This window comes from Arvicanthis niloticus, chromosome 12, assembly GCF_011762505.2.
Source record: "Arvicanthis niloticus isolate mArvNil1 chromosome 12, mArvNil1.pat.X, whole genome shotgun sequence".
Classification (NCBI taxonomy): Eukaryota; Metazoa; Chordata; class Mammalia; order Rodentia; family Muridae; genus Arvicanthis; species Arvicanthis niloticus.
Genome location: NC_047669.1, coordinates 77,739,577 through 77,748,292, shown reverse-complemented (window position 1 = coordinate 77,748,292; position 8,716 = coordinate 77,739,577).

Sequence of the window (8,716 nt, the reverse complement as noted above, 5' to 3'; positions counted from 1 at the left end):
CTCTGCTTACCTGAGAGGCGCTCACCTGAGAAGATGCACCAGGGAACAGGGAGGAACAACTGTACAGAGACATGCCCTCCCCTCCTTTTTCTTCAGCAACACACACTCTGGGTGCTTTCCAAGCCCAAAGAGCAAGTTCCTTCCAAGAATCCAACACTCACTTTTACCAAACCAAATTAAAGATGCAAAGATTCCATGTTTTATTTTGTTTTCCAATCTCCCTATGGAAGTTCTTGATTTACCAGGTAGGGTTTTTTCTTTTTAAACATAAGATATTTATGGACGTCTTGAAATAACACACATTCCTTCTAAAAGAGCAAAAGCAAAATGGAAACGCTGACCTGAAATTCACCACCCCCGTGGATTTCTCCTGCGGCATTCTGGTTTCTCATTCAGAAACCTTCTAAACTAACTCTGGTTCCTCTACAAGGCCAGTGACATCACCCCCAAGGGGACATAAGTACAAGCTTAACATGTGCCAATAAGCCCACCACCTGGGAAACTGAGGTAGGAGGATCATGAATTCAAACTACTCTGAGCCACACAGTGAAACCCTGTCTCAAAAGCAAAGAAGATATGTGCAACCCATTTCCCCTGCCTGCCCTGAGGGTGGTAGTTCAGACTGCAGGGCACAGTGAACTATCGAACATCTTAAATAATGCAGCGGGGCAGGATGAATTATTCAGCTGCAGTGGAACGTTGTGGATCTTGAGTGAGAATAGTCTCAAGCTGCTGTGTGGCTTTCATTTACAGACTCCCAATAAGGAAAAGAAGCCTGCTTGGCAGGTGGAGTGTCTGTGCCCGGGGTCTCTCTGGAGGGCTCCTTCTGCTGGGAGTATTGGAGACTTTTGCAGTTGTTTGCCTCTGTTTACGCTGCTGGGGTGCATGAATGCACTGCCGCTTTCTAAATTTATCACAGGTTTATTTCTGTTTATCTCAACAGCGGGAATGGATTAGTGGGGAAGGCACAAGCTGGGTTATGAAACATTCATGTGCCCTGGAAAACAGAATGGTAAAGAAATAGAAAAACCACCAGAAAAGTTGACTGACCACAAATGAAGGCCCCAGAAGCGGAGAGGGAAAGATGGCTATTTCTGTTGCATACTTATCTAGGTACAGGGCATCCATAAAGCCCATTGTTTTAGACCAAAACAGAAAGGGTTTGCTTGTCCCATGAGCTGATTGTGACTTGTAGCAAAGCTTTAAGCCTTGTGAGTTCTGTCCTAAGATGTGTCAATAATGGTACACCTGAGCTCTGTGTACCACTAAGCTCTTACTTAGTAACCAATGGCCATGTTCCATACCCTAACCACACACCCCATCATGACAGGAGCCAGCACTGAAAAGGGGTCATGCTTGGCACGAGTCCATTTTGATAATCTCTTTTCTCCTTCCAATTTTTCTAAACATTTAATACCTGAGCTGGGTTCCGTAGCCTAAAATCTTCTAGCCATGTTGAATGTGGTATGTCTTACTTAGGGCACATCTAAAACACTGGAGACTGAAAAAAATCTTCTTCTGCAAATAGGGTTATTAGATCCTTGAGACCCTGTGCTTGGTGCTGATGACTGCACCCCAGAAGCATAAGAAGCTCACTGCTGTGGGCACATGAGACACAGCTTAGACAGCCTCCTAGAACTCAGAGAGGACACTGCCTTACAAATAGGCCACCTGTGTCTACAAGAACATTTTCCCCAAGCAGGTCATCTGAGGAACATGCAAGAATACCAGTTCTTAGGCCTGCTCTTGACTAGGCACTCTAGAAGAGCCCTAAGGGCTTGTACAAGCACCCCAAGTGCTTATTGAATATGCTGCACTGATTTATCAGGGTACCAGGCACGGGTTTTCTATAGGTGCCATGCATACCTCATATTCAGCCAGCATGCTTTAGGAATTCAGGCATCCAGCATTTGGAAAACATGCCCCCATGTTTCTATCAGGGTACGGCATGAATTGAGAGTATAAATTCCAAGACAAAAACCCTTCTGGGGCTGAAGAGATGGTTAGGAGAATACGCTGCTTTTGTAAGAGGACCCAAGTCCCATTCTTCAAAACTATCTAGTGGACTCACAATCATCCATAACTTCACTTCCATCTCTCTGATGGCACATATACATATATACATGTGGGCAAAAACCACTCATACACATAAAACAAATAAATCTTTAATATTCCAATACTCTAGGAAGATCCCACGTGTGACTGAACAAAAAGGAGGCCCCGGGCAATGAAGGGTTAAGCAGTTCCAAAAGCCTATATTATGCACCACTGATAGAGCCTACCATACTCTGTGGTGATCCACAGCAGTCACTATCCTCCTTAAGCTTCTGGCCACAGTGGCTAGCTTTCTGGGGGGGGGGGGGGGGGGGGTGCACACCTCCAGTCCCTTAACACTCTGTCCCTGTGACAATCCTCACCAATTCTGAAGTCTTACAAGGACTCTGCACTGAAACTATCAGATGAAGGGTTTGACCCAAGAGCATCACCCCATCCCACCCCCACATGACCTCTCCATGGCAGTGTGAACACCAGCACTTTAGACTTCAACTGGAAAGACATGGGATAGGAAAGAGTTGTGAGAACTGCTCTATCAGAAGATGGGGTCTCCCAGCCTTCCAAAATTGAGCTTGCTGCAGGGTAACTGCTGGATTATAGGCTGTGATTAGAACCATGCCACATGGTCCAGGATAAAGATACACATGTAGCAGCCTGGAAATGAGACTCAGGTATATATGGAGCCTAGAGGTACTGGAAGCTGGGGGCATTGACAGGAAACCTCCGAATAGCCCCAAATGCTGCTGTCTCTTGAGTTGTATGTAGCCCTGAGCTCCTGATTGGCAGTTGCCATGTTGTTTACAGAACCAAGCTTTGCCTGCTCCAAGTCTATTAGCAATAAGCAGGCGCGTCTGTTGCTGGTGGTACCCTGTGTCTCTATGGATAAGCCATTTATCTGGCTCAATGAGCTCCCCAGCAACCCAGATGAGGAAGAGTACTGGCTACAGGCTGGCTCACAGTTAGAAAGCTCTGTTTAGACTACAACCTTTTCAGACTATGATCTGGGTGAAAGGGGGGGGCAGGTCCTCAAAACAGTACAGCTTGTAATCAACAACCCTGAACTCTAACTAGTCAGCATCCAGAGCTAGAAGCCAGGGCATGTACAGAAATGTCCTTGTAGTAATATGAGGGGGCCTGTGACAAACTGGAGCCACACTGAAGCCTCAGAAGGGAGGGTGAAAAGACAAGGATACACTCTCAGCCACCTTTCCTACCTTTCTAGAGGCACAGGTCAGTGCAGGGTAAAAGAGGGCTGAGGATGGAGGGTACACAGACTATAGCATCCTTACAGGAGACAAAAGCTCTGAGAAAAAGTTCCCATCACTCTTGGAAGACTCCCAGACTAGGCTGAGATAAGGTACCTGGCCTTCATGAAGTGCTACAATGTTTGAAGTACTACAGTGTTTGAAGTGCTACAATGTACTGTCTTTGCTTTTACTAGGCATTCTGTCAGAGCAACAGGAAGAGTATCTTACACCTCATGCTTGCTGCTGGGAGGCAGGGAGCCCCTCAGCCACCTTTCCTTATCAACCCATGATCCCACCCAGGTAGAGCCAACAAAACTGGACATACAATACTCCCCACAGTCTGCCCACTGTTCCCTTTAACTGCCACCTCTTGGTCACCAGACCAGTGCTTCTAAAGAAACCCTGTCTCCTTTCCCCCACTTCTAAAGCTCCAGATCCATCCAAAGATGCATGAGTCCAGAATCTGCTTTACTGAAAAAATTGTCCTTTTCATTTTCCTGCCACTTAGCCTGAGGAAGTGACTACAGTGTGTACTAGGAGCTAGTACTTTGTCACTGAGACCCACCTTCATTGTGCCATGGTCCCCCGTATCTTCTTAGCTGGCTTCCTGTGTCCCCCTAACATGACTTAAGTTCCCAAGCTATCTAACTGAGCATGTCAGAGTCTCCTACCCATTTAAGCCTGAAAGGACTGTGTCACTGGCAGAATGCATGAAGGTAGCTGGACCCCAGAGACGAAGAAAAAACATAGCCCAAAGCTACCCAGAAATCTAAATCAAATCATGTGTCCAAAAAGAATAATCAGAGACCACAAAGACAAACACACTCAGTGCCACTGCCACAAGCCAACAGCAGTCACTGCACAGATCAAACCATCCAGTGAGTGATTTGGAGATCTGAGGCAGCTTCCCTAAAAGGGCTGAGAAGAGAATTTCTCCTAATTAGAGACCTCAGGATGGGATCCTCTGGAGTACATCTTTCTAGGAATTTCACTTGTACAGGTCAAGGAAAGTTGCTGGTTATGTCTTGCCAAATTTTCAGATATAAAGTATGTTCTGCATATTAACTCCAACTCATACACGTATGACAACCAGTGCTGACTCTGTATTAGAAAAGGAGCAGACTGTGCTCTCACAGTTCCCTGTTGACAGTTTAATTATTGTCTTTTCCATCATACATGACAGACTTACACATTCAACTGCACACTGAAATCTCCATGATGATGTCTACCGGAGACCTCAGAAACGGTCCATATTTGCTCTTTGTACCCAAACCCTGTCTCTCAGGAATCTGTCAGTGACAGCTCCAACCTCCAAGAGGTTCCAGACATACTCCTGACCAAGGCTCTTCTTTTCTCCACCCAAACTCCAATCCCAGCAGTATCTTCCCCACTCTCAACCTCATGGCCACAGATCTTATATGCACAGCAAACCACACTTATTCTCCTGCCTTTCAAACCCAGCACCCAGCATCCTTCCATGAGGAAAGAGCCCAAGGTCCCAGCGCAAGTGGAGATTGTGCAGATTAAGGGACAGAAGAGCTAACTCAGGTCTTAGTGACTCTGTAAAAAAGAACAAACAGCAAGTTGCATGTTGCTCATGACTTGGTTGGCTCAGGTCAGCGTTTGCCCAGAGTATATTCTTTCAAATCACCGGACTAGACTTACAGCCACTGCTATAGGAAAGCAAGAGATACTTTCTCTCTGCACCCCATTCCTGACAGGCCTTCTGCCTTGAAACAGGTAAGGAAGAGAGCCCTTCCTCCACCGTAAATTTTCAACGTGTACCTACCACAAGGTGTGCATTTTTAAATGGAAGAAAAAAAATGTTCTCCATCACCTGATAAGGAAGGCTTCTGCTGTGTTTTTCTGGAAGGCTGACTTCACCAAATTTAGGAGGGAGAGAGGCAATCTCTGCAATAGAAGAATTTTTTTTTCAGTGCAATACATAAGTTTTCTAAGATTGCATATTCTAATAATTAGGATTGTTAACTAAGCACGTTTGTTCCTATGTAGTTCTGGCATAAAAATAATCTCTATAGTTTAGATCCAGGACGCCCCTCCAGGCCTGTGGACTAAAGACTTGACACTACTGGAAATAGAGTCCTTCAGGGTCAGAACCTAATGGGAAGTCATAAGTCATAGGGAAGACGGCCTTAAGGAGAATGTTGGGCCCCTGGCCTGCTCCTGCCTTTCTGTTTCCTAGCACCATGAAGTAAGAACTCTGCACCCTGCTCACCACAGGTTCAAGCCTGTGAAACCCAAATGAATCTTTCCTCCTCATCATCTTGGCTGTTAAGCTCAGGATCCCACGGATGATGGAAAGACGACAATGGTGCTGTGGAAATATGGTTATTTCTCTTTACATTAAATAAGTCTAGAACCTCGATGCTTTATGCACATGGTATAAAATCAAGGAAAACTGACTTAAAAACTCAGTTCCTTTCTTCACCACATTGGTCTTATCTAGACACAGGATGGCCCATGGCTTCAGTAGCTGACCAAAGAAAATAAACGCAGGGCAAGGCAGGGGTTAGGGGCAAAATGGTTAGGTTGAAGGCATGATTTTGATCACACTATTTGCATAAAGCCCAAAATATTAATGAGTACACAATAGCAAGAAATCCTGGAAGAAGCTGGGTGTTTGGGGTGCAGAAGCTCATGCTTTGAGGAACTTCTTGATGTGGTGTAGGATCTTGGATGCACAGGGAGGCAGCCTGAGTGCAGTCAAAGAATGAGGATACTGAAAACCAGAACCCCAATCTCAGCGAGGGCTGCCTGGCTGAGGGTCTTTCCTGGGGCTCGTTTGTCCAGCTCTCATGGCTGAGACCTCCCTTTCTAGGTGCTAAAGAGTGCTGTGTGCCTCCTTCTCTCTCGCTCGCTGCATCCTTTCAAAGCCTACTACTGTGACGTTGCCTACAGAGAGACCCCACCCCATAGACTACATGAGACTCTGCATAAAGACTTCAAAAAAGTTTAGCCTTTCAACAATCATCCCATCTGACTGATGGAGCAGAGTTCTGTGTGCCTATTGTGCTTGAATCGGTTTAAGTTAGGTAGAAGTACCTGCGGTAAGTTAAAGGGCCATCTGATAATTTTAAAGAAAAATTACAGGAGAAGAAAAACCTTAAAAGTTATATTATTTTAGCATTCAGAGAATAAGATCTTTATCACTAAATTTACTCCTAGGCTACACTTAACTCTAAAACTTCTCCTAAAGAAAAAAAAGAAAAAAGAAAACTATCCAATCACTGATTGTTCCCAATGTCTAGGTTTTCCTGCTTGAGAGGCTGGTGATGTCAACCCAGACATCTTCCTCTGTCGGACTTCCTGTGCCCCGCCTGGTACTCACGTGCAGCCCTTGCTTCGTCCGAACTGTACCCATAGTTTTCCTTTCCACTTTTTAACCTTGTCTCAGGATCCGCTTTGTTCGTCCTCATGTTTGCAGATTTCCTGGAATTAGACCATTCCGGTTACAACCTCTGAGCAGAGGTGGACAGCCTGTGCATCTGTGCATGCCAGTGAGAGGGAGAGATAGACTCATCATGGCAGGTCTGTGACTCAGCTCGCCAGTGAGTACTCAGCTCCCAGAAGCCGCTAAGAATACCAAGGGGGTCAGTAACCTATGACCCCTGAACCCAACCATTCTGCCATCCATTGCTGACACATGGGGACACCTGCCTGCCATCACAGTTTCTGGTGCTGCCTTCATGTCACAACAATACAACTCACGACTTGTGGTTGTGGCAAAGACATTATCCGGCAAAACCAAAAGTATTTTACTGTGTATTCCTTTATACACAAAGTAAGGCTGGTCCCCCAAAATAAAGCAGAGTCTGGCACAGCTTTATAAGGGGAGAAAGGTGAATAATGAAGAGGCAGATAATGGAGAATATTCAGACTCAGCTCCTAAGAATATCTGCTGAGGAAACAATCGTGATATATACAAAGATAGTCCTTAGAGACAGCCCATACCTGAGTCACAGACAACACAGGGGCCAACATAAGTCAGTGATGGACTTCCATGCTGCCCATAAAATTATGATAGATAAGAGTTTACTTGTACTCAGGGACACAGTAGACACTGGACTCTCTTGGACACTGTGGTGATCTTCCAAAGCTGGACGCACACATATCTACCCTGTGGCCTGCCTCTTATTGATTCAAAGATGGCAGAGAACTCTGAACTGGATGGGCACTTGAGTTCTCAACGCACAGGGCTCAAGCCCCACAGAAAGCTGGGAGAATAAGTCCCATGGATAGCGAGAACACAGCATTATGCCACTGAAAAATATCTCCAGCCACATTACACAGTGTGGATGGGCCTCGCTGTAAAAAGCTCTGGGGAGCAGGCATGAATGAGAATGTGTGACAACTGTCTACAACATTTACGTGGATCTAATCTTAAGGTGTGGGGAAAAGATGTCAGAAGGATGTCGCCTTTGTGGGGAAGAGGAGACAAGGCTTAGAGCCTTGGGAGCCTAGGGAAGCCTGAGAAGAGTTTTGTGGGACTATAGACTCATTAGCTGTGAATTTGGGCAGAGACCACAGCACAGGTGCTTGGGAATATCAGTCATGCTGTGTATGTACACTTCCACCCACTTACATTTGTGATAAAAATGTCATGAGATCCATCACTTTGAAAAACAAATCTATACTAATACAAATGTTTAAAGATGTTTCCAGTTAAGTGTATATGTGTGCATTTGTATGGGGGTATGAACATGGGACTGCAGGTGCTCATAGGGCTGAAAACAGGGTATCTAGAGTTGGTCATGGGGCTCCCTGGCATGGATGCTGGATTCAGGTCCTGTACAATAGCAGCAAGTGCTCTTAATTTCTGAGCCATCTTTCCAGCCCTGCTAATAACTCCTATACTGATATATTGGGTTGTTATGTTTTTAATCAGAAAAAAGGAGGTAATAAAGCTACATACACACCTCTCATAGAACAAGTGAAATAAAACCATCTGAAGGGCTATTTGGTAGGCAAGTATTTGTTAACAGAGATAATCTTCAGAATAGTGTCAGGCAAAAAGAGCACATTGTAAGATAATGGTTGTTATGGTCCAGATTGTCCAAAATGCCTGCACGTCTCTGCTTATATATAGGAACATACACCCCCACACACACATATATATAAACATACACAAACATAGGGAACAGCAATTACCTCTAGGCAATGAATCTACATGTGACATTAACATTGTTCCCCAGACTTATTTGTGTTTTAATTTCTTTTCTATACTAAACATGTACTGAATCATCAAAAAAATATGTTTGGTTATTTTAATGCAAAAATTGTACATGGCTGGAGACAGTATCATAAACAGAAGGGAGAAGATTGGGAGACATTGTCAGACAGTGAGTCACCTGTCATGCCCCAGGACAGGCAATCTGTTCTTAAACTGGAGCTGC